A 27,700-nucleotide genomic window follows, 5' to 3' on the forward strand; every position below is an offset into this window, starting at 1 on the left:
CGGCAGACACAATAATGAGCGAGAGCGGAAGCCTCCTACCTTATTCTGGCGAAAGGGTGAGACGGGGAACCAAAGGCCACCATGTGTTTGAGCATTTCATTCACCATGTGTTTGAGCATTTCCTGTGCCTCCGAACATTTAATCTTTTGGTTTCTATGAATGTGTAGGCAACAAAACCAGTCATTTCGTGCCACCTGTCTCTCTCTGTAACTAACTACACAATCTGCTCTATCATACATTGTCTTATCTTACTGCCTACTGAAGTTTGTTAACTTCAAATGAATGCTGTTTCATCAAGGCTAATAAAGCTTACTAATTGATTCTTTAAATAGATGACTATTTACAATGTACATTTCTCAAGACAGTGTAGTTTATGCATTACTACCATATACTCATAGCCAAAATGTATGAGGAAGATTTTATGTGAATCACTGCTGTTTCTTTCTTTTTTGATTCCAAAATTACCAGCTGAACTAGCCATTCACACTCTCAATATAAAAGACACCACAATCTTCTGGATAAATTATAAATTCCAAGCAAACCTTTGAAACTGTTTATCTCATCACCACCAGAAAGCAAGCTTTCTCTTAATGAAGTAGACCCAGACTGATGGCTTGTACAAACTTCAACTGTGCAAAAGTAAATAGGAATTCCCTGGCTTTGTAAATGCATATTTAATGGCAGCACCCATCTTAATGTCATTCGCAAGTAGAAATATGGCGTCCTTTACATATATTTTACAAACAAGTCTAGGAGAATTATGATTCCTTTTATGATACAAGATTTGGAATACAACGTTTTCAGAAAAATCTGCAGTTAATTCGATGCCCTCTGCCAGAACCACCAAACTCTGCCATCACTCTTACCAAGATCTACTGACTACATTTTAATTGTTGTACTCCTTAATGCTAAGACCAGGACATGGTATTGACAAACCAGAAATGTGTCAGGGACTAGTTTGGTAGGAAGATCGAGAATCAAGATTGCATTGAAGTACCAGAGAAGAAGCTCATTCCATTGTTGAAGCTTTGCACCCAAAGCTGACATAACAAATGGAACTAAGAGTAACTTTTAATGCATGATAAATATTCCTTGGTACATAAGAAGCCTCCTCCCTCTCTGCTGACTTAGGCCCAGTCACTCGAGGAGTTTGTGGAATCCTGCAAGCTTCATAAGATGTCGCTGGACTACCAAGGTCTTACAGAAATGCTAGCAAATCTCAGGAAAAAACACACATGCGCACACCACGCAATGTGTATCGAGTCTGTAGTCTTTTGAAAACTCTTAGATTATCATATTCAGAAGACTTTAGTGACTGTTGCAGCTTCACACATTCTGAATATACATTCAGGTGGGAGAGAACACCTGCCATGGGATTCAGTGAGCTTCGACTCATCAAAACCTGCAAAACTAAAAAGGTTTTTGTGGACTTCATTATTTCCCAGGGAAGTTTTCCAAAGATGTATTTTGAACAGAGGGATACACAGCCCAAAAGAAAGGGCCATACTGAGTGAATATTTGGCTAGCTGCTGTACCCGCATGTACCCAGGCATATATAAATATATTTTAAATACATCTATATATAAATGTATATATCATATATAAATATATGTGTGTGTGTGTATAACTTGATGATATACACATAATACATATATATTCAAGCATGTTTTTGTTATAAAATGGTAGGACAACATTAATAATTTTATATCCTCAAATACAAAGTTGTGGGCAGAGCAGAATTGTGAGCCTCATTAGTGGAAGCTGGAGTTGGCCTTAATCTTTGCTGAAGTCATTTTTGGATTCTTTACAGCTTCCTGTATGCCTTTCTGGACACCGCATGGGACAGAGGAGTTTTCCATTAATTTTGAGCATCCCACATCATATTGCTGGAAGAGTATGCGTAAGTGAAAAAGTATTTTAATGGAGGAATAGGAGCCACGTATTTGGGTATTTCAGTTGCCCTCCATGGATGTTTACTAACATTGGATCTACTATAAATGTTATTTCCCACACCCTGCTCCCAATCTATAACTAACCTTACCAGCCTCAAAACATACTGTTCCTAGCATTTCTCACCAACCAATAATACCTCTAAAATTTGGACCATCTTCTTAGTATCTCCCCTTTTTGCCCTGTCATTAAGCCCACTTCACTATTCCACTATGCTTCTTTGCTGGCAAATTCTTTCCCCTTTCCTCTTCTTTCCCTTAATGGCTGGATTAGACGTCACTCTTCTTTTAGCTTCCCCATTCAATTCTCTGGCACTTTCTTCCTCACCTACCCAACCTACAAATAAAGTGTATATAAGTTCAATAGGTATAGATCTTCATACACATTGGATATTTGTTAGCTCCCCAGTTTTAACCACAGCCATATTTTTACATTTACATGCACTTGCTTTTCATACAATTTATGAGATTGCATCCGGTAGATAAAATCACCTTCTTAAACGTGGGCGCTGCTAAACACTTTGATGAGGGTTTTTCATTATGGGTATGGTGTTATGTAGATAATGGAAGCGGGCCTTGGAATACGTTCTGCCTCATGTGATTTTTTACCACTTCAGCAGCCACGCTGGCCCACCACAGAGGCAATGATGAAGCAGAACAACAGCTTGATACTTTACTCTGGCGAAAGGGTAAGTGACACAGGATTTCAAAGGCCACCATGTTTTTGTGTATTTTCTTTGTCCGAGTACATTTTATCTAGTTGGCTTCTAGCAATGGTGGATGGTCTAAAAATCCAATCTCATCCCTTGCACTCTTCCCCCGTCTAAAGCAAAACTGTACAACCTCTTCTTTACAGCATCCTAATCTTATAGGCCTCTGGGTTTGGAAATGACTTTTTCTGAAGGTTTATCAATGGCAAATAAATGCTATTTTTGCAAGGATTAATAAAGGCCAACAATCAATTCTTTACATAAATGAATATTTACAATGCACAATTTGCAAGGCAGTCTGTCTCTCATCCTTTCTTTCACTCCTCCAAACTATCCTACACTCCCTTCACATCCCTTTTTTGCACCTTCGCTGAGTAAACATATTTATTTAATCACAACTACTTTTCAAGGTAAGCTTGCAACTATTCTGCCATTGATACAGAGATTATATTTATTTTTTCTTGCTAGATCTGCACAACGTGTATAGCCACATCACCATTTACAAGTGCCTAAGACATCTGACAGTTGTACTGTTCACAATCCAGTACCCTCTTTTCGTTTTTGTAAATAGTGACAGCACTTTGACATAACAGAGACACCATGTTTTCCAGTCCACTTGGGAGTGGCAATCCAATTTCAGGCACAAACTTATTGTTTGATGTTTGCAGAGCACTTGCCCCCCACCCTTCTTGGTATATAACGTCAAAGGAACCCCTCTATAACCTAGTGGGCCATATTAAATGTTACCATTGATGTATTTCTTATTTTACATATTTACTTTGGGGTAATAAACTTGAAAAGATTGATTTCAAACAGACAAATGTTTATTGACAATAGTAAGTAAAATATTGGATTATCTTATTTAGTTGCCTCCAGTGAAAGAAAAAGTAGTGCTTGATTATGTTGAATATGGAATTTTAGAAAAAAACACTGTCTGTTAATAAACACAGTCTTCCTGTACGAGTAAGGGCTTGTCCAAGCTGTTCTCTCAAAGGGTCAGCTAACAATTACATTTATTGGATTTAGAATATTTAAGTTTTTCAACTCGCCTCTTAACTTTTTTCCCCTGTACAGAACTGTACACAGTTTGGCATGGTGGAATGTATCTTGTCCAATTTGTTGCAGGGTCCAAGGTCTTTGTGCAATCTGAGAAAGCCTTTTCAATGGAGCATTTCACTAAACCATAACTACATAATGGTGATTGCATTGTGTGCTATTCATGCTCACTTATCTTGGGACACATATTTCAAAAAACGTTTTTTCCAGTGACCTTGCAGTACTTTCTACCTGAAACATAATATTTGGCTTGATTGTTCAGCAACATAGTTATTTTCATATCACCTGCAGCAGTGCCCCAAACGATAGAAATTTTTGTTGAATACGATAAGCTTCTAAGATTTCTGTTTTGCCTTGAACTTTATGTTGGCCGTTTTAAACGTTCCTGTCCCTAGTGACACCACACATAAGTGGACAAATGGAATGCCGTGTTTGTACTGGAAATATCCATACCCTCTAGGATACTCTGACCACATGGCAATTCCTGGAAACTCCTAGTCCTACCTTTAGCATCTACATAATAGACATAGTAACAAACATAAAATAGAAATACTTAAGAACATACTAAAGAACATGTTTAGCCAATCCCTCTCAGCCACATACTGGTTTCATTTTCTATGGCAGACCCATCAGACCATGGCACTTCTCAATTTGCCAAGAATATCCAGCATTCTCTAAGGACTATCGTTATGCCAGAGATTTGCACCATCACAGATGCCCAAAACATGCCAGGATTTATTGTCCCAGGGCAGTTATGTTACTAGGGGGCAGACCACAAGTTGCCAAGAAATATTACCATTATTGGAGGGCCAGTATTTTACCATGGGTGGCAATGTGAAACCTCTAGTGGAAGTAACAGGTTGCCAAGAATCATCAACACAAGTGCCTCCGACAGATTGATTTTTCCCCCCATGCTATAAATGCCAGCTCTAGAAACACTTTTTTAGCCATTTGCTGTTCAGGCAGCATGGTTCTTTCATCTTCCTAAAAAGAACCCCCGTGTTAAAAAATGCAAATGTAAATAAGCTGGATTAATTTGCATAAAATAAAAACTCATATTCATACAGAAGCATGCACACTCACACACAAGCACACATTAAATTACAATGAAATACAGAAGGAAAACAAGCAGAAAACATATAACTCCTGTTTTTTTTAACTAAAAAGTCATACTTATTCTCCAGTTGTGGGTGTCTTTCTCCAACAAAATAGCATCGCCCTACTGACATAGAAAGTACAATGGTCTTTTGAAGTTTCTTGAACTGTTCAGCACCACATTTGAATTGCTCAAATCTATTCTGCAGATTAGGGTCCTGTAAAAGGCTGACAAAAATTGGTCCACTAAACTATAAAGAAATATGCAAAACCCTTCCCTCTAGCATTCCTTGCATCTCTCTGAATGACACGTGGCATGTACCAAAATACTTAAATCTACCTCACTGGATTGGTTGATCTCATGGGTCAAAAGGAAGTTTCGACCAGGAGTAATACCAGATCACTTCCTCCATAGACTTATTGGTCTATTTGAACTGACTTTAGTGGCTTCTCCATCTAATACATACTGAAAGCTCCATTAAATATTCTTAAGGATAACAGTAATTGTATGGGCGTTTCTGATACATGCCGGTGTGTAGGGGAGATGGAACCTCTGAATGATGCAGAACTGCAGGAATGGCTGCAAAGTGATAGCACAGTGCTGCTGCATGTTGTGCCACTTGTAGCTTCAGTGAGAACTCCCATGAAGGGACTTCTATGAAGTACAAAGGTCAACATAGGTGTGTCATCTCTGAATTGAATAGGATTCTCTTCTAATGTTGAGTTCTATTCAAAGGGAGTGAATCTTTAAAGATTACTGATACCAATAGCATTCCAGGTAAACACTATTTCATCTGCTATTCCACACAATATCTTAAAGACTACTTTAATGATTATGTAGCCACTTCTTACTTGAGCTGAGTGATTTGGGAAGTGTGGTCTAGTGATAGGAGAGGGATCATATGTGTAGGGCAAAGATGGCAGTTCCTGAAGTTGGGCATTGTACTGGGTTGTGCCTGGCTCTCTTTTTTGTGTATTTAGGGCTGTCAGTCAGGCCATTCCTAGACAGAATTACACAGGGTAACAGAACTGCGATGTTCAGTGTCACCCTGTACAATGCTGAGGGAGACCGGTGTAAGTAAGAGGGGATGTCAGTAGGGGGGATTATTTATACATTTTTGTGTTTCCTTAAACCTCCATGGATGTATTTCTGTTACATGTTATTTGTGTGAGACATCTCCAAAGCTGAACTCTGAATGAAAATCATCCAATTTAGATTATGCAATTCAGGATGCTGTGCCCCGCAACAATGAAATATTTTTAAGCTAAACATTCACAAAGTAAACTGCTTCCACAACAATTTAGAGATAGACAGAAATAATGAGATGCTTTGATGAGCGAAAAGTCCTGTAGCAGGATAGCCATTCACATCTTTGCTATGCATTTGCAGAAGAGTGGCAAAATGCTTGCTCTTCATAAATTAAAAAATAAGCATGAATTGACAATTTTAACTCAAAATAAATATATATAAGATTCTCTTGTGGAAAAACATATCATCTAAGCCGGGCTACAAGGCCTAGTATGACCAGTCTACAGAGCTTCTTTTTTGGGCAGCACATCTGTATTCTTCCTAATTACTGGTGATATTGCATCAGTTGTAAGTAAACAAACTCTGATTAACTATGAAATGCAACTGATTCATCGTAAACAAAAGCAATATATTTAAAAATAATCTCTAAATTACTTCAATATGATTAGATGTACAGTTATTCAGATGATCTATCATAACTGACTGGCTATAACAGTAATTTCAATGTTCCTTGTTTCTCTACAAATATATTATGAGCCAATCATAATCTTCCAACACAAGCGCCATAAATGTCCATTTTAGCATTTCATTTTTATATAAGTCGGGATGTGTTTTTACAGAATTTCAAAATGGATTACTATGCTATTTTCATTCCTCAACCACTGGATACTGGCATTTTTCCAACTGAATAGATGAGGAATTCATTATCTTCCTTCTATAACAAATTATGACAACACTAATGGCTAACTGGGTGTCACTAACTTTAAAGTTTCCAATACTGACCATCAAAATATTGGCATCAAATGATGTACACTAAGGAGCACATTTAGGAATGAGAGCAAAGCTCACCAACTTAAATCTTCAATTCCTATGATGGACATGCTTACATTTGTTTATGTCCCAATTTGTCCGGATAGACGAAAGAGTGAAGAGAAAAAGAATTGTGATTCGATATAACCCTGGGGATCAAGGAGCTACCAAGGGGTTTATTAAGAGTCTGGCAGTCCACAGACCGCCAGACTCGCGGGGATGCAGAGGTCCTCCGAACACCTTATGACAATTAGGGTGGTCGGACTGACAATGCCCCTGCTCCCTGGCAGTGTTGTGGTGGTCTTGAGGCCACAATATGCTTGGAGGAACCACTGCAATCCCACCAAACATATTACAAGTGTCCTCTCTGCCACATTTTTCATAGTGGTTCCTCCTCCATGAAAACTGTGGTGGAGAGGAAACAAAGTGGGCCCTATAAGGCCCCCTTGTGTCTCAGGGCCATGGGGTGCATGCAGGGGGCACTACATGTACCCAACGGTGTGCATGCACCCCAGTTCCTGCATGGCATGGTCATTACATGCCATACCGTGCAGGAACTGTTTTTGGCGTTCCCATTGTTCGTGCCCATTTTCTGAGGCACTGCCATGAGAACGTAGAATAATAGCCCACCAAACACAAGAAATACTTGTTATCTGGCGGGCTTCCTGACCATGGGTTTGGCGCTGCGGTGGCAGGGCAGAAACGGCGACGCACCGCCAAACTCGTAATCAGGCCCCAAGATGGGGCATAAGAGCTTGGTAGGAAGGAACATGTCTATCCGAGAAAAAGATTTTTGAGATTCGAAAAAATATGTAAACCCATGTTTTATCATTAGAAAAGATCGTCAGACATCCACCAAAGCATAAGATTCCATTAATTGCAAAAAATCAACCCTAGCCATTTCCTTTGAGCTATAGGAGGTTCTCGAAGAAAAGTTTAGCCCTCAGCTACTAAAAGAGGAGTCTATTCATGGGTTAAGGATGTTGTTGAAGTCCCCGAAAATAATGGTTCCAACCATAAATGTAGCTCAGAAAGCAGACCATTAAAGACCACAGAATCATCGGTGTTGGCCCCATAGAGCACATATGGCATAATGCTTAGTTGGCCCCTCTTGACTGTTGCTATGAGCCATCGTCTACCCACATCTGTACAGTGGTTGATGAGTGTCTAGCTCTTATCCTGAACCCATAGGGCAATCCCTCTCTGAGAGAAGTGAAACAAGCTGAGGATACAACTTGATATGAGAAATCATCCAGAAGAGAGGCCGATTTATGCAAGAGCTGAGTTTCCTGAAGGCCAACTAAATGTAGATGAAGATAGTGTAGCACCTCTTTAATTAATTTTTGCTTTTAAGATGCCAACATTCCATTGATATTCCACAAAAGAATATGAAGACACTGGTCAGGACCACACCCCTGGCTAAACTTTGACATTCTTGATCGAACAACCAGCACACAGTGAAAGAGAACAACAGCACAGAATCATTCTTGGTCCCAACTTTATTGTCCACAACCATCAGGCCTCAATTTCTGTCCAGCAACCTGCCTAAACATGCAACAATACAAAATCAGTATGAAGACAAAAGTGACCCCAAACCCTGGACCCCACCACCCGCCCCACCCCCAGCCTTCCCCCAACGTGTTCCTTTCAAGCAAGGCCCAGAAAAAGAGCTGACCACCCCCTGGCCAAAATAATATCACTAGCATGGGCAGTAGACTTGAATACATTAACTTCCTGCTCCGCCCCCCGAAGCACCCCAGACCAATAATGAATTTGGGGGAAAAAACTAAAGGGGCAGGGCAGACACCACCCGAGACACCCACCCAAATGACCCAAAATGTTTTCCACCAGACCCATAATTAATAAGTAAAGAACCCTCGTGAAACATTAATGAAATCAAAGCTAGGTGCCTGCTGGCCCTGCAGATCTAAAGCTTCCATTAGCAAAGAGAAATAAAAAAGAAAAGAGGGAAGGAGTACCCAATAGACTGAGTAAACAACTCTGTAAAAACCTATAAGGAAAAAGAATCAAGATGAAAAAGACAAAAAAGAATCAGCCAGATCCATTAGCCTCCTTATTCCCCCCCACCCCACCAACTTGGTTAAGCGCTCCTCACCCTCAGGCTGTTCAAAACATTAATACATTTGTTCCTCGCATTGGATGCACAGGGTTGCTTGCTCCTGTAACAAAAGTGCCAGGACTACAGTCTCATGAGAGAAATCTGATTGAACAAAAAAGTCCACGCCAGCCGCTTTCACTTGTGATCATCCACTAGCAGCCCTGCTTATCTCCTAACGGAGGAGGAAGTAATCCACATATATCGGGTTGGCCCATGAATAACGAGGATGTTAGCCCTCACAGGAGGCCGAAATGTATAGCGATGGGTTCTCTGAATTATGCTGTCCATGTCCCAGCCCCCCAGTGTAGTAAAGGCTACCCTAAACAACCAAATTATATAGCATCTAGGATTGTTCCTCTGACCCCTCTGGGATCCCCAATATCCTGAGGTTATTCCGGCGAGACCTATTCTCCAAATCTTTGACTCTTGATGAGAGAATGGTCATCTGAACTTCCTGTCATGAGATGTGGGTCTTGACTGCTCGCACAACAGTTTGAAGGCTTTCCTGAACCTTCTCGATTTGTACAAGTTGTGGGTTCAGGGTGCCCATATTTGTAGAGAGCTTCCTTAAATCCTGGGTTATATGAGATCACAATTCTTTATCGAAGAAATGGGCTGAGAGTTATCTTTCTGGGTCCCTGATAGAGCTAATACCTCTGCTATTTCTGGGATTAAAAACTCTCAAGGGGCTATTGTGACCCATCCTGCCCTTATGCAAGAGGAGTTCCACAGCTTTCATCAGAAGTTTTATGACAAGGAATTGGTCCCTTCCACGGACCAGTTCTTTCAGTTTCTTCGGGTCCACCATCATCGGAAACTGTTTACTACACAATAGCATAAGCTAGAAGGTCAAAAATTGGCATCCAAAGTGTAAGACGCTGTTGTCTAGCTGGCACGAGGCAAGGCCTGTGGCACCGATCAAGTTCCATTGGAATTCTATGTTAGTTTGTCACATCTTATAGTGCCGGTTCTCCGTGATCTGTTCAACTCTTTTGAATTACTTGGGAGGTTCCTGGGTCATGGACTGAGACCAACATCGTCATCTTTTCTAAGAACGGGAAAGATCCCTTTCTCAGTGATTCATATCAGCCTATTTCTTTGATTCATTCTGATTCCAATATTTATAGTTAGATTTTAGCAAAAATGCTTGCTACAGTTATTTCTGATTTTTTTTATGCAAATCAACATGGTTTTGTTCCAGGGCGGGATAACACCGCTCATGTCAATATTGTTATCACTGCTCTTGAGGCAGGCTGTGCTCAGGGATATCCAGTCGGAGCAATAATGTTAGATGCTGAAAAGGCCTTCGACTGGGGCTCAAGGCCTTTTCTTAGGGCATTATGGCTGTGCAAGGGTTTGGGCCGTGCTTTTTTGCTTTGGTTCAAAAGCTTTACCAGAATCTTTTATGTTCAGGGTCTTCTATCGACCTAATTCAGATAAATTGTGGTACCCGTAAAGGGATGTCGACTTTCACCTTGCTCTTTGCCCACTAAATTGAACCTTAAATTCAAGCCCTCAAGACCTTGAGGAATATTGCTTTGCTGCGGGTCCATCAACTTGTGCTCAAAGTGCTTTTGTATACAGACAACATTACCATCATGACCTCTACCCCAGAGGAATCTCTGGCAGCTATTGAAAAATTGGCTAATGAGTGTAGGGCTGTCTCTGGGTACAAACTAAACCTTGATAAGACCCTGGTCCTCACCAGCATTGTCCCTTCTTGGGATGATAGGCAATGGGTCAAATGGGCACCTACCTGGGGATCGAAGTCTCTGTAAAAATAGAGGATGTTAGGGAATCTAATGATGGTGTACTATACAGTAGAACGCAGGACATATTGATTTATTGATTAAGTGGCATTATTTTCACATTGGTCTAATCTTTCCATGCAACTTAATCAAGATGATTATTCTCCCTTTCTACATATACCTCTTGCGGGCATACCTTTGCATTTAGCTAAAGGCTTTTTTCCACAGACCGAGGCTATGTGGCAAAAAACCATGTGGGTATATAAAAAGCCTAAGGCTAACATACATGTGTTACAGTTAACTGTGGGCGGAGAACTCCGTTCCACCCGCAGAGTGTGCGGAAATTTGCCTACTCCGCGTTCCGCAGAGAACGCGAAGTAGGGAAATCTCCGCACACTCCGCGGCGGAGCGGAGTTGGCCAGCCCCCGCCACCCACCGCCCTATTAACAATTGGTAAAAACTTCAAAAAAAGAGTTAAAAGTAAATAAAAATAGCTACCTTTGCTGCTGCATCCCCAGGCTGCCCTCTTCCTCGTCATCACATTCTTGGTGAAAACTGCTCATGCCCGGACGCCCTCGGATGCGCTTTTTTTACCAAGAACGTGATGAAGAGGAAGAGGGCAGCCCGGGAACGCCGCAGCTAAGGTAAGGCGTTTTCATTTACTTTTAACTCTTTTTAAAAAAGTTTTTACCAATTGTTAATAGGGCGGGTGGAAGGCGGGTGGCGTAGCGGAGCTACGCAGACTTTCATGGTGCTTGTTCTCAACTCTGTGGTGCTCTGCGTAGCCCCACTCCACCCACTACGCCCAGGGTTAGTTACAGTGACCATGACTGGAGGGTGTAATTTAATTACTAGATTTACGCATCTACTTTCTAGCAGCATTTATGTCCCGACTAGCAAAAGTATTGGGGTGCAAACCATGGGGGGCTAGGTGTTTTGTTTCCATTATTCCTCTCTTGGGGAGCCGAGATCACCCCACACTTTGGCATTATCGATACGGTCTATTTCAAGAAGACTCGTGTTAAGGCTCTGGGGAATCTTTGACTCTCTTTTGGCATATCCGAAAACAGAGAAATCGGGGACTACATTATTTAACGGATATTCTTATATAGGTCATAATCTCCGACATCAAGGCTACCACGGATTTCATCCGTCACTGCCAGCAAAGCAGATTCGGTGCTGTGGCGAGATCTGAAAACGTTTTTCGAGGGATCTAAGATTTCATTTCGCTCGATAAACTCTGTAAGCATTGTATTTACATGAGATTCTACCACTTTTGCTAGGAATGGCGGCTGGGATATAGGACGATAATTTCCCGGCTCAGATGGATCTAATGACGGTTTGTTCAGGAGAGGTATAACTTTAGTGTGCTTCAACGCAGATGGTATGGACGCTGTGGTTAAAGATAAATTAACCAAGTCCCTGGTGTGATAAGGATATGAAACTGACCAAAGTGAATGGGTTTCAAAGGGTCGGCAGGGGAGCCTGATTTAATTTTCAGACAGAGGAACTCAAATTCAGTGAGAGACAGCAGGGGAAAAGACGAAAGTGCTCTGACCACAGTTGATCTAATATCCCCATGCCTTTCCACAAGGTCAGTGATGCCGGTGACCAGTGGGAAACTCTTATATATCTTTTCCACCTTATTCAAAAAGTAACTGGCCAGGTCGTCACAATGGTGATTTGACATGACCGGTGAGTCAGCCTTCAACCCAAAACTCTTCATAAACTTGAGCAGGGTGAAGATTGTTTTAGATGGGTTATTGGACGGGCGCAGATGGGCTTGCCTTTGGCGCACCAGCGGTGCTTCCCCTGCATGCGTCTGCTGCGCAGTCACCTTAGCTCGTCCATATGTAGTGTCAGGGGTTTGAAAACTAGCCCGCTGACCTACACTAACCCCAAAATGGTGGTCCCGCTCCAAACAATCACGGAGAATACAGCAGACTTTTTCCCCCCAAGCAACAGCCTCTAATGCAACACAGCATAGCAGCAGTGTGCAAATCAAAATTTATAAGTAATTTAAGAGCAGATTAAAATACTATTAAAATACGAGCAGATTACAAAAGTGCAAAGACTCTGTGTTCCTCTCCCGGCTCAAGCTTCAGGAGACTATGGCATCAGTCTGGGTTTAATGGGCTGAGAAGTTCGATACTAAACTTCTCAGTCTTCAATAAAGACATCATGGAGCTGTGGAGTTCGGTGTGCCAAACTCCCAGCCCATGTTCTAAAATGGCTTCACTGCACTTACAACACCTGTAAATGGCACAGGTACTTTAGGGGCTGAGGGCTCATGCAACTGTGCCCTCACTTGTGGTATAATGACCCTGCCTGTAGGGCCTACTAGAGGAGTGACTGACCTATGCCACAGGCAGTGTTTTGGTGGGCATGGCACACATGGATCTGTGTCATGTCGACCTGTAGTTTTAGGCTCTCCCCCTGGCACACAGACTGCAGTGGCAGTGTGTATGGATCAGGGGAGGAGTTCCTGAGGGTGGCAAAATATATGCTTCAATCCTGTGAGACTATCTCAGGCTCCAAGGCCCTTGGTGCCCCTGGCACCTTTTACTTGGGACTTATATGTAGGCCAGAGGAGTGCCAATGTGGGAGCAAAGGTCCAGTTTTGGGGAAAGAATATAGGCACTGGGTACCTGATTCGTAGGAACCCAGGGCCACTTAGTCAAGAAGCATCAAACATCAGGCAAAAGGTGGGGGGCAACCATGCAAAAAGGGACACTTTCCTACACCTATCATACAGGAGTGGGAGGAAGGCATTAATTAGTGTATGGGAGCAGGCAAGAGGGTGCCCATGCAAATTCAAGAAGATCAGTGGTCCCTGGAGAGAAGTGAGGAAAGAGAGAGAGTGAGGAAAAGTGGGAGATTCTTAGCTGACAAAGGGTGAAATGGGCTTGAGCCACAAGTTGAACTGGTGGGATTTCATGTTGATGCGAACAATGAAAGGCCCAGGCATCGGGAAGACCTATGTAATAATTGATGCATGTTCTGCTCAAGTCTTTGACAGTTGGGGGATATGTTATGCTGTTTGTTTTCCTCTGTGAAAATTGAATGAAGAGATATAAAAAAAAGAATAGTAATTTCACAGTATATGGTCTATAGTGGTATCCTGCACTCAATGTTGCAGATTGATATTTTTTCGCTTAACATTGTGAAATAGATCACATTCACAGGCAATCAATACCTAGTAGCACAAAGTTCACCTTTTCCTAAAACTTTGGAACTGTTTATCCTATTTGACTCTGCAAACAAAAGATAGGCCAGCTCTGAATAAAGTATCGAGAGATGGGCAATAAGGATGAACACTCCTTGAGAGGGAAAGTAAATATAGCATAATATATATACAATAACACACCTGGTTGCAGCATGTGAAAGTGTTCATATGGTGGTCTGTGTGTACATTGTTGTGTAACTTACAGTGCCCTGGTGCAGGAGTGTGAAAACGGCATGCTGACTATATGCAGTTCCTCAGACCTCCAAACCCACCTTTCAAACACCATGCCTTCCTTCAGTATTTGAAGCGATTAAAAAAATAATGCTGTAAAGAGTAAATGTAAAACTGCACTTCTCTAATATTATCAGCAGTAGCAGCATTATATTTCATGCACCTTCTTCACCCTGGAAGCTTATATACCCTTTGGTAGCCTATGGCCCGCCTATGTCAATAGCAACCATTGCAGAGCATAATCCTGTATCTCACTGAGAAGAACAGGGAGTGGGGTAGATTGTGTCTGTACACAATGATGCAATGAGTGCAAAGTGTGGCCACGTTGGTTTAAAGAAGCTAAGAAGAGACATGAAAGCACACTTTATTTGTACCATAAGATTCCATTGCAGGTGACACCGCTTATATAATGACTAAGGTCTATCGGTTAACTCTGCTACTCCAACGAAGTTTGACGAGTTTTAGTAACTCTGCACTCCGTTTGGAGTGCTAAGTTCTCCAAAACGCCGCAATTGCAGCGGAGCAGAGTTCACCGGTGCAGGGAGACTTGCCTTACTCCCAAATCGTTATCCTGCTGCTGTGCCTGGCTCCACTTCCGCTGCTCCGGTTGAATTACAGGAAGAACTGCAGTGCCCATGGCGTACTAAGTGAAGGCATGCCTGACCCTATCAAATCCTAGGATAGTGTCAGGCATGTCTTCATTCAGTATGCCATGCACACTGCAGTTCTTCCTGTAATTCAACAGGAGCAGCGAAAGCAGAGTGGATCCAGGCCCAGCAGCAGGAGTAGGACACTGATTTGGGAGGAAGGTAGGTCTCTACTCTTTTTCATCTTTTAGGCCTTACTACGTAGGAGGGGGGTGCGGGAGGCCGCAGGTTTAGCGGGAGGGGTGTGGGGGCCGGGGTGTGTAGCGGGAGGGGGGCCGGCGTTTAGAGGGAGTGGAGGGCCAGGGGGTAGGGGGCCAGGGGTTTGGCTGAAGTGGGGCAGGGTGCTGGAGCTTTAGCGAGTGGAGGGCGGGGGCGTAGGCTTCAGCGGGGGTGCAGGGGGTGGAGCAGGGAGGACACTCTGCCAGGCCACAGAACTCCACGGAATTTCACGGAATTTTCAAGTGACTCTGTGAAATTCCGCAGAATACCACTATGCAAGCTCCACCCACCCCTGATAATAACATAGAATCATTGACCATTATTATCATGTGGTGGATCTTACTCAGGCCATCTGGAATGGTGTGTGAACCTCTCACCTCTCTCATCTCAGGCCCCAGTTACCTAAAACTAGGACTAATGTGCTATAGATGTCTCACCTCTCAAAGCATGGTTCTAAGTGGTAGAAGGTAGACTGGTCTATCCTCCATAGCCCACTCTCACTAGCCACTAGGATATCATTCCAGCCATATGTTGGACCTATTCCATCCACAAGAGTAACATTAAAGCCTAGTGAGTAGTGCCTAATTTGCAAACGAATAAATACAGGGACCCAAAGTTTTTCTTGGAAGCCCACCAACAGCGCTCCCAAGTGTCAGGTTTACCAAATACCAATTGATTTATAGTCTTGATTTGACTTGATGCCTTTTTCATCCCCTGCCATCTATTCCCTGCTCTTTTATCTAAAGCTTGCTGGTTCTTTTTCATCCCTGATTTCTTAATTTTATCAATTGTTCTCTGTTATTCTTCCTCCTTACTCCCCTTTTCTTCCTTCTCTCTTATTCTGGGTCAGTATGATGAGGATAAACAAGTGCCAGTCCCAAAATATGAGTGCCATTGGGCCCCACATGTAACTATCAGCTCACATTAAGCCCTGCCTGTGGCGGAGCAAAGTATGAGCTTTTGAGTGAATTGCAGCGATATGCCTGATTCTTCAATTGCTGCAGGTGCACTGAACTTACTATAGATTTCACAAGCCCTGAATGAGGACCTCTAGAAACCAAGAATAGGCTTTTGGTAGTCCATTTGGTGAGCAACTACCCAAGGGCCAGGTAGGAGGTTGCCCAAGCTTCTATATCTCAGAAAGAGGATTACTAGCCCACTGCAGTGGACTGAACACACCAACCACTAACTGTAACACTTCCCATATTTGTTACATTTATTTGCTCAATGGAGCTCAGTAAGCTTGCCCTGCTCTGCCCACACTTCACTCGCTGCCAATATGTAAAAGAAAACAATTCAAAGCACTCTGCATTCCACATTGTGCAAAACAGAAGGTTGGTCTGTATATCCTTTAGCATCTTATTAATCCCTACAGTGCCAACAGAAAATTAAGGTCCAATAATTTATCCTCACCATCCCCAGAATCAAGAGAGCCAGAGACGGTTGTCGCTCTTTTGACTATCTTGTTCTAAAACTCTGGAACTCACTACCCAACAGCCTTAGGATAAACAACAAGTGGGTGGGCACTCAAAACCCATTTATTTGCCTAAACAGCCCACTATCCTGCATAGTCTGTCAGCGCTGAAAAGCCCATATTTGGTAGCCATATACTCTATAAAAACCCTTGAAACAAATTGAATTAGATCCTAGGTTATTTCTGTGGCAGTGTGGAACCAGTCCTTAGCAGCAGACCATCTGTTATCAACTTAGATAGACTGAGTGCACACCCATTGACAATACTACTTTAGCAGTTACCAGTGTCCGCTCTCCTGCCTCTGCACAATTCATCCCATTCCTCTAAGAGTGAGTCAAACTTCCAGAACACTCTCTGATCAGGCAGATCTTAGTCATTACTAGACAATATCACTTGCACTTCGTACAAGCTGATAGTCAGTCCCGCCGAGACTCTAAGGCAATATGCACTCCATTTTTTTCAATTGGATTTCTGCAGTTATCCCTCCATCTGCAGGCAAGTAGAGGACTGATACAAATGGGACCATTAGGGGCCAGGCCCACAGGACACTTTCATCTCCTAACCAAGATCCCCTTTCAAAAGAGAACAATGGCACTTGCAAAGAAATGTATGTATACTTTATGCAGTTTACTTACCTTGTTAATGTCTGCCTCACTTGCTGTGCCTTACACAATCTAAAATGGTCTCTGTAGCTTCAGTGATATGACTTCTCACGTAAGGCGACATTGATGGACTGCTAAAGTAAACTCTGATGTCAGTTCATATATCGTGCATGGTCTTTGTCTGATGATAGGAGATATTCAAAGCAGGTAAATCTGTGAAAGATACTGATTCTCGAGAAATAGTGCATATAATTAACCCTTTCGGTGCTCATGGCAGAATGGGTCTGTCATGAGCACCAATGCTCCTGTGCTCATGACTGAACCATTCCATCATGTGCACAGGTGCACTAAATCCCTCTGCTGCAAACAGCAGAGAGATTTAATTTTTTTTGGGACCTCGGGGGGTAGGGAAGAGCTTCTCCAACCTCCCGAGGCCTGTTTTTTATTATCAATGTAATGACGATCGCGCTCATGGCGCGCTGACGCCATTACATTGAAAAAGGAAACTGAAAGTTAGTTTCAGTTTCATTGTGTCAGTGCTCCCGGTGCTATCTCAGCCCGAGCATCGAAACACTTGGGAGAGGGATCGTTGGAAAGGGAAGACTCTCCCCTTTCCAATTGTACCCATCCCTAGTGGATCCCTGCTTGGGGATCGCCCCAAGAGGGCGATCCCCAAGCAGGGATCCACCCACTAGCCATCAGGGAGGGGAGAGTGGCCCCTTGGGCAAGGGCCTTTGCTCTCCCCATTTTATTTTGCCCTAACCAATCTTTGGAGGCAGATGGGGGCAGTAGCCCCTGATCTGCTCACCGGGGGGGGGGGGCAAAAAGCCCACTAGGCGCCAGTGTTTATTTATTTTTTGTATACGTAGGGATGGCGGCTGCCCAGAATGACCATGCCAATGCCCCCACCCCAAAAACAATTTGCCACAGTATTTCTGCCCCCCTTGGGAGGCAGATGGGGAAATAGCCCAACCGGGGAACAGAAAGTCCACTAGGCACCAGGGATTTTGTCTGATGTTTACCGGGAGCTCGTTTCACGTCTTGGCTGCGATGTAGAAGAAGGCTTTTCCTCCGGTTTTGTTTCTGCGGATGCGGGGGATCTCTGCCAGGGCGAGGTTGGTGGAGCGGAGGTTTCTCTTGGGTGCGTGGAAGGAGACTCTCTCGTTGAGGTATTTGGGTCCGATGTTGTTGAGGGCTTTGTAGGTGGGGGTGAGGATTTTGAAAGTGACTCTCTACTTGACGGGGAGCCAGTGGAGGGCGCGTAGGTGTTGGGGCATGTGCTCGCGCCGTGGAGTTCCGAGGACGAGTCTGGCTGCGGCGTTCTGGATGGTTTGGAGTCTGTGTAAAAGAGTTCTGTTGATTCAGGCGTAGAGGGCGATGCCGTAGTCAAGTCTGCTGGCTATGAGTGCATGGGTGACGGTCCTTCTGCAGTCACAGTGGATCCATTTGAAGGTCTTACGGAGGATGCAAAGACAGTTGAAACTGGTGGGGGCGACAGCATTGATCTGGCAGTTAGTGGAGAGGGAGGATTCTAGGATGATGCCGAGTTTCTGGCCGTGGTCAGTGGGGGTGGGTGGGATCCCGAGGGCAGGCAGCCACCAGATGTTGTCCAAGGCGGTGGAGCAGGGTCCAAGGATGAGGACCTCGGTCTTCTCTAAGTTGAGCTTCAGACAGCTGTCCTTCATCCAGGTTACCACGTTTTTCATTCCTTCCTCGAAGCAGAGTCTGGCGTCTTCGGGATTTTTCGTGAGGGACAGGATGAACTGTGTGTCGTCGGCGTAGGATACGATGCTGAGCCCATGCTGTCTGACGATGGTGGCAAGGGGGGCCATGTAGATGTTGAAGAGCGTAGGGCTGAGAGATGATCCCTGGGCTACCCCGCAGGTGATATCGGTGGGTTTGGAGCGGAAGGGAGGGAGTCGGATCCTCTGGGTTCGGCCGGAGAGGAAGGATTGGATCCGGATGTCATCAGTGGCGGCTAGGAGTGTGGTCTTGGTGCTGTGGTTGCTGCAGAATCCAGACTGGGGGGGCGTCTAGGATGGAGTTATCATCAACAAAGGCGGTCAGTTGGGTGTTCACGAGTCTCTTGGTGACTTTGGCCACGAAGGGAAGGAGAGAGATGGGCCTGTAGTTTTTCAGGTCTGTAAGGGATTCTGGGTAACGGAACCTGGTGACAGTCACACAAGTCACCCCCTCCTGTGTTCCCCTGTGTGTCTAGTTATCAAAAATGTATAGGCTTGCTAGGTTTCCCTAGGTGCCGGCAGAGCTAGGGTTCAAAATCCACAGCTAGGCACTTTGCTAAAAATGGGTCAGTTTTCACAGTAAATGTGGTATGTCCAACTTGCGTTTTGGGCCGTTTCCTGTCGCGGGCACTAGGCCTACCCACACAAGTGAGGTATCATTTTTATTGGGAGACTTTCGGGAATGCGGGGTAGGTGGAATTTTCTGGGCCCACGCAGATTCCAGAACTTTACATTACAGAAATGTGAGGAAAATGTGTTTTATGTCACAAAGTCTGAGGTTTGTAAGGGATTCTAAGTTACAGAACCTGGTGAGAGCCACACAAGTCACCCTCTCCTGGATTCCCCTGCGTGTCTAGTTTTCAAAAATGTATAGGTTGGCCACAATTCCCTAGGTTCAAAATCCACAGCTAAGCACTTTGAAAAAAAAGAGACAGTTTTCACTGTAAAAATGGGGTGTGTCCACGTTGTGTTTTGGCATGTTTCCTTTCGTAGGCACTAGGCCTACCCACACAAGTGAGTTATGATTCTATCAGACGACTTTGGGGAATGTGAGGTAATTGGAATTTTGAGGATCCACGCAGATTCCAGAACTTTTCGTCACAGAAATGTGAGGAAAATGTATTTTGTGCGACAAATTTTGAGGTTGGCAGGAGATTCTGTGTAACCAAACCTGGTGAGAGTCACACTAGTCAACCCTCCTGGATTTCCCTGGGTGTCTAGTTTTTAAAAATGTATAGGTTTGCTGGGTTTACCTAGGTGCTGGCAGGCCTAGGGTTCAAAATTCACAGCTAGGCACTTTAAAAAAAAGGGTCAGTTTTTACTGTAAAAATGTGGTGTGTCCAAGTTGCGTTTTGGCCCGTTTCCTGACGCGGGCACTAAGCCTACCCACACAAGTGAGGTACCATTTTTCAAATATAAAGAGTGAAAAATAGGTATCAAGGACACCTATGTATTTCCAAAATGGGAACAAAAGATAGAGTTTAGAAGCAGTAGCTATTTGCACATCTCCTAAATTGTGGGAACCCATACTAGCATGTGAATTATAGGACATTTTTCAAAGTGACTACTTTTTTACATATTGTCTTACATTTGAAAGGCAGAAATGCATAGAAAGTCAATACAGAATATCAGTTGCTCTACAGATCTGTGTTCCTCTAAGTCTCCCGATAAAAATGGTACCTCACTTGTGTGGGTAGGCTTAGTGCCCGCGTCAGGAAACGGGCCAAAACGCAACTTGGACACACCACATTTTTACAGTAAAAACTGACCCTTTTGTATGTGATAAGTAAGTCTGAGGTTGATTGTGGCAGTGTGCAGGGGCATGGGTAGGCTGTGATGAAGTGGGAACCCAATGGTATGGTGACATCTGGGTGGCGGAATAAGAGCTTAGGAGAAGTTGTGGTGGTAAAGTAGGAGAAGACTGCACAACATCAGTGCATGATAGAACAATGGGCAAAGAAGGGAGCACCTTACTTGGTTGAAGTGATACTGAGGGGTTGGGTAGCTGGACATTTTCTGCTGCTGGGCCATGTACCCCCAGACCAAATATCTTATCTGCACCAGTTCTTCAGCTGCAGTGTAACTGAAGCTTTTTGCCTTGCTGCATCATTATTGCTGACCAGAAACACCCTTCTTTGTCTTTCCCTTTATGTCTGGATAAATGGTTACTCATTACTCATGTTACCTCCCCTGAAATGTTTCTTCCGGCATACCAACAATGTAATTTCCATTTTTAACCTGTTGCAACTAAATAAATTAATTGGGCTACACATTATCCAAACTATTTTTTAGGATCTGTTCCAGATTTGCTAGAAGTAATCATGGATCATCTCACAAAGTGGTCACACTTAAACATAAGCTGTCTTCCCACTTAGACGATCACCTGTAGGCTGCACACCAGTAAAAAGCAAAATGTCTTTCATTGTGGAGCGAGGGAGACTGTATGTGTGTGGATTGAGGAGATTGCCCTTGAACTGAATCTTTTTTGGTATCTTCACAGCAAGAACCCAGCCCTGCCACACTTAAAGTGGAATAGACCAGGGGCCAGATGTATGACCGTTTTTAGCGGTCACAAACGCGGAATCGGACCGTTTGTGACCGCAAAAAAGGGTGGTGGTATGTACAAACGCTATTTTGCGAGTCGGTGACTCGCAAAATAGTATTTGCAAGTTGCTTTTAGGAAGGGGCATGCCAAAGGCGTCCCTTCCTAATAGCGAGTCATAATGGTATGTACCATTGTTTTGCGACTGAATTTGTGGTCGCAAAACACTTGCAGTTTACAGCCTACTTCAAGTAGGTGGTAAGCCAATCCCAAAAGGGCTGAATTTGGAAAAAAAAGTTGCTTTATTAAAAAATCAAACACAGACATTGGGGTCTGCAGTCTCCAACAGACCACCTTCCCTGTGTTTGCAGACCATTCCCAATGATTCACAACTTGCGACCTGAATCTTGAATATTAATGAGGCAGGTACTTTGTGACCCATTTGAAAATCGGAAATAGTGTACCAGACACTGGTTTACATTCCTTTTTGCGAGTCGCAATATGTCGCAATTTGCGATTCGCAAAACAGAATCGTCGTACATCTGGCCCCACAAGCCTTGTACCTTATGATAGTGAAAGTCAAAGAGTGAGTGGGAAGTAATCAGTGGATAGGGAATTAGCTTGTTTTTTAAATGTTCCCATGCTAGCTGTAATGGAATGGCCTAGATACATTTTTTTAAAATATTTCACCACTGGATATTCTAAAACCCCATTATCCCTCATCCCATCTTTTTGTCCATAAGGGTAACTATAGAGTGATCAAAGTAAGCCAGTTGTAGGCACCACTGTAGGTCGTTATTTCGAAAGTCAATTACATGACAATAGGAGGTAGGGAAAAATGAAGGAAAAATAAAGGGCTCTGTTGTGGCTTTTGGGAGTCATCTTTTCTGATTCTTTTTTTCGGAATCTTCACAGTTGCCAGACTTACGCACCTCAGATGGAAAACAAGAGAGCAGCATCTCATTGGTGTGTCGCCTTATAAATCACACTTCAGGAAGGCAGAGGGTAAGTGATCAGTGGACATGCCCATGTGTGAGTATTTCCTTTTCACCACCCAGTGCATGCTGTTACAATTCTGTGAATTGTCTTGTCTTTAAATCTTCTGCAATACCCTCCCCCCAAATGATCAAATCTCTAAACTATTACTTTCTTATTCTGAAAACGCCATTAAGATCTAAGGGGAAAATCTACTTTTCATGCAGCGCAGTGCGACAAGCAAAGTTACTGTGGTGTGTTGTGTGGAAGGGAGAGAGCTGGGCAGTGTCACATCTACAAAGATAGTGCACTGCTGCCATTTCCCCAAGTTCTTGTTCTCTTTAAGGTTGCCTGGTACCATGCAGAAACTTTTGTACCAGAAGGTTTTGTTCTGAAATGATAACCCTGCAGTACAAAAACTTTTCTTAGACTTACTTTTAAACGTTGCCACTTTGTACATGTTCTTTATACACATGCAATGAGCGAACAGTTTGGAGAAAACATTATTTCTCCTACTTTGTGCCTTTCTCATGGAGGCGTATTTTTTTAGTGTAAACCCCTGTCTACCTCCGTTAGTAGATGGGGCTCTGTGTTAAATTCCTTGGGTAAGCAATAATTTGATCAAGGTTAGTTTTGAATCCTGAAGGTCATGTTACTAGTAGTAGTATTATGAGTGTGTGGACGGAGGATATTGAAAAATTGAAAGCCAGTGACTCTGAAGTGTTTTCTACAATTGGTTCCAGTAACCATTAAGAGGCTGATTGCTTTGAATCTTAGATGGTAAGCTGTTGGTGCATGATTTTATTCTGTAGGTATAAGGGTGTTTAACCTTAAAGGCAAAGGTTAGGCAAAATGAGACTATTTTATTGAGGCGTGATTAGTCTATGCTTTTGTATGTGGACAAAAGTGTGAATGGGGGACGTTGAACGGCAAGTTTCAGTTTTTCATAGTACTTTGGTTTGGCAGGGGGAGTGATGTAAAGGAAATTGCTGTAGTCACATTTACTGATGTTTCTACCTCCAGAGGTGGTATTTTTTGGGATGATGGGCAAGATTTTTTTGAGGCGCTATATTTACAGAAAGTGGTATTGACCACTACTTCTGTCAGTTGAGACTGGGGTTTGTGGCTATATAAAGACTATGACCCTGACTTTGGTTTTCATGGAACAATGTCTCCAAAGAAGGTTGAGAATCAAAGTGGCAGTATTTTGTATGGGAGATGTGGTGTCTCAGCACTAGGATTTTTGTTTTGGAGCCAGGGAGTGTCGGGCTACCCGGAAACATCCACATCTCTATTGCTTTGAGGTCTTCTGTCACATTCATGAGTTGCTTCCTGTGACCTGCAAGTAAATCTACATGTCATCATCTTAGGAGTGGAAGGTAAGGCTGTGTTTTTTAGGTCAGTATGAAGGATGATGCAGTACTCTTCATGTGACCTCGCAGGGTGGGAGATTTCAAACAACTGGAGCGGAGTGGTCAATGATTTTAAAAAATATATCTTTATTGCATTTTATATTTCCTGTTACATAAGATCTAATCATCGGCATATATTGCACTTGCAGTAACATTGACAGTGCTAAAGTACTATGTATAACAATCAATATAGTTCCTGCATACAGTCATAGCACTTCTCATGTCTACATCTCAGGGTTCAACGTGCCCTCGTAAAATAACATAGGCGCCAATAGCCCACATATACTGTTTTATCTAATGTGGAGCGACACGTGGTTATCTCTTGTAACTCATTCAAGCAGTAGCCATTCTTGTTCAGACACAACAGCATATACAAGGGTACGTGACCCATACTTAACTCGGAGAGTATGACACGCAATGTTTCATGAGTAAAAGAAATGTGAAGGTTATACATATGCCGGTATTTGTTGGCAGATATCTTCTTTTTTCCACATTTAAACCACAACTAATAAAAACAAAATAAAATCAAAAGAAAGGGAGACATCAATGTTCAAGGAAATATATAGTTGATACATAAAAGTGCCATTCGAGTGTAGTCGTATCTAGGCTTGCGTGATCAAGTTGAACGCGGACCGTCGCCCATGCGCAGTTGCATGAGAAGTAGGGTGTCTTGTTACAGAGGTCATGTTCACAAGTAGTCATTGAGGAGTGTGAGATCAGTTCCCATCCAAACCGCCGTGTCCAAGAATTCCCCTGATTTTAGCATATCCACTACACCCAAGTTTCATGCCAGGCGCGGAGTGGTCAATGATATGTGCAACAGAACAGTGATAGTGTAGGAAGATGAGACAGAGTGGTTGAAAAGCATCATCTTGCTTAGGAAGCCTTAGCTGAATCTCACAAGCTGACCCAGATATTCACTGGTGCAGTTCCATGTTTTAAGCAGAATTCAGATTTATTGCAATGGATGGTTGTCAGTTTTTGCCGTCATATTTTGTTGCAGAGGGTGTTGTATTAACGAGCCCCCTGTTACTGAATGAGTCTTAATTTTCTTTGTTAGTGTGATTGCATATGAATTATGTTAGATAATATCGCTCTTGCATCAGAATGATCATTTCTGAAGGTGAAAAATCAATGGAAAGAGTTGTAAACACTAAACACCGAAGGAAAAAATGCAATTGCTTTAGAGTGGAGCTTTCATTGCTCTGTAAGGAAGAATACCATTCTACTGTGGTTCATTGGTGTCTAGGGTGTCATAAGTTTCAGTGTGAGCATGTAATTGGTTGGTGACAGCTTGTCCCGCAATGGTATCTTCCATCCCTTTAGTTTCCAACTACTGGTCTACCCACATGGCTCGGTCCAAAGTGGGGTGGCGTGGTGAGCAAAATAACGATCGATTTAACACAGATCTTTGTGACTGGGGGTGAATGTTTGCATTGTTCAACATTCCGTCCATCATTTGTTCCTTTTGCCTACCCAAATAAGCAGTCATAGGAATCAACTGGCATTGCACAGGTTTACTTCACTACATACAATTTAAAGTGGGTTCTGAAAACAACATGGCAACTGAGAGTCTACAGGAGCTTACAATTCTTCTGCAGCTTATGCAGAGCAAACCGGGGATAATGGAGACAAGAAATTGCTTTTTGGGGTGGGTAATATGCTTATTTACAGGGGCACATTACTTTGACTGAGTGTTTGCATCATTCTCTTTTTTTGTGTCTTCACAGCACTCACTGTGGCATGGCACATCGGGAATGTTTCAGAGGAGCAGCCCTATTCTTTTAAACCAGATCTGCTACGTTTCTGAGAGAGAAAGGGTAAGCAACAGGGAATATCAATGGAGGGGTGTGAGCCATATGGTTGAGTATTTATTTGACCCCCACATGCAAGGTTTGTTGTTGTCCTTCAAAATGGGTGTCCGATATCCATACTCATCTTATACTACCTGTACCTCCCCCTACAGAACTGATGTGTCTAATCTCTAAACTAAAATGACTCCATGACAATCCTGTTACCCCCATTGATATCTCCTCCATCCTTCCAAGCCCTGTATATTTAGCTCATCTTTACATCAGTTCTCGCCTTCCAGCGCCCACTTCTTCCTCTTCTTTACCATCTTCCCACATGATAGACAGACTTATTGACTTTTCAGGGCATGTTGAGGTTTGCGTCCGTATTACAGATGGATCGGGAAACCTTATTTTACATTTGTATTGTTTTTACATCATTTAAAAAGCACCAGAGAAAGTTCAACTAATCTTAATCCATAATTGCCTTTTTGGGAAAAAAAATTTTTTACACTATCTTTGATACTCCTGTAATAAACTATGGAGCAAAATGGCTTTATCTCAAACATACTGCGATCATTTCCATTTAAAAAGTTGTGAGAACATATGATCTTCACAAAGAGAAAAATTGTGTGGAATCAATTTTTACTAGTGCAAATTTCTATGGCATGGCGCTAACAGCTAGATTCATCAAACATAAATCCGCTCGCAAAGGGGCAGATTCTCAGAATCTGCCCCTTTGCGAGCGGTATTTTTGCATTTGGGATGCATCATCCCAAATGCACACATCGCAATTTTAGAAATCGCTAAATTGCGATTATTTGCATTTAAGGAATCTCAAATTGAGATTCCTGAAATGCAATGCATGAAAGTATTTAAAATTGCGAATTCGCTAATAGGGCACGCAAATTACTGTGAAGTACAACTTCATGGTAATTTGCAAAAACTTTGAAAAATGCACTAAAGTGCATTTTTCAAAGTTTCATGTTGCGCACACACATGCCCTAGGGGCATGTGTGTGCGCAACATATGTGCACATATCAATTTCAGGGGTGCAACGGGGTGTACTTTGGACACCCCTGCACCCTTGAAATCGCAATCTCAATTTGCGAATCGCTAATTGCGATTCGCAAATTTAGATTGTCTTCCCATTCCTTCTTATGGGCCTCTAGGCCCATAGGAATGAATGGGGAGGTATTCCTTAGGAATTCTAAGAAATCGCTATTTTTAAAGTGATTTCTTGATGCTTTCCATTTTGCAATTCCTTAATAGCGAATCGGTATTTTTCGCTATTAAGGAATCGCAAAGTGGGTTGTTGATGCATCTGGGGGGAAGTCTTTAGCACTTTCTGAGATTAGAAAAGTAAGCTGCTGAATCATGAGATCGGGTATCTCCGCCCATCCCAAACCTTTCAGGCCCTTATCACCCTGCCATTTCTTTGTAACTACTAAGAATCCTTGGTTCAGGCTTGACTAGCTACTCCAGTACAGGGTTTAGTCTTTGACTTCTGGGAAGTGTATTCCTGCTTTTATGTGGATAAACAAGAACTACAAATCCCAGAGTGGAAAGTCAAAACCCACACCATTGCAGTTAGTTATGCATGGATCTGGGAAACTTGGCAAGGAGCTCGGAAACCTGGGGAGCTCAGCTGTGCAGGGTCTACACTGTAATAGAGTAAACTTTGGTCCTGAGTTATTGCGCAACTGAGCATTTCATAACAATCATAAGAATTCAGGACAAATATTAACACTTATCCTGTTTTTTACTTGTGCCGGAGGTGTACTGAAAGCCACATTAGTTATAATGACTGTATGTATTGAAATGTATATAATGTAATTGTTCAATGCAGTTTATGAATCACCATTGCTGTTTGGTCATGATTAGCTTATGTTTAGGGTTCAAGTTACCTATAAATGTAGACATGTTTTCCATTTTTCTTTAACCTCCAACTGAAATGTATATTTATATATGTATCTCTCTTTCTTTTCCAGGCAACAGAGCCTTTTCTCCCAAAACTAGTCAACTTCTTGAAAAAGCATGCTCCACAGATAACTAACACTATTGCCAATATTCTTTTTAGATAATAACAATAAGAATGGCAAGT

At 42.8% G+C, this 27,700-nt stretch overlaps 1 long non-coding RNA gene across 1 annotated transcript; it reads left to right on the forward strand.

Annotated features, from left to right (window-relative positions):
* The first annotated feature begins 2,601 nt into the window (after positions 1-2,601).
* LOC144761767 (uncharacterized) lies at positions 2,602-25,624 on the forward strand. The gene is made up of 3 exons (XR_013595888.1): positions 2,602-2,638; positions 22,335-22,424; positions 25,537-25,624. It is a non-coding gene; the product is annotated as an uncharacterized LOC144761767 (long non-coding RNA).
* Positions 25,625-27,700: the final 2,076 nt, after the last annotated feature.

Source organism: Lissotriton helveticus, chromosome 6 (assembly GCF_964261635.1).
Source record: "Lissotriton helveticus chromosome 6, aLisHel1.1, whole genome shotgun sequence".
Lineage (NCBI taxonomy): Eukaryota > Metazoa > Chordata > Amphibia > Caudata > Salamandridae > Lissotriton > Lissotriton helveticus.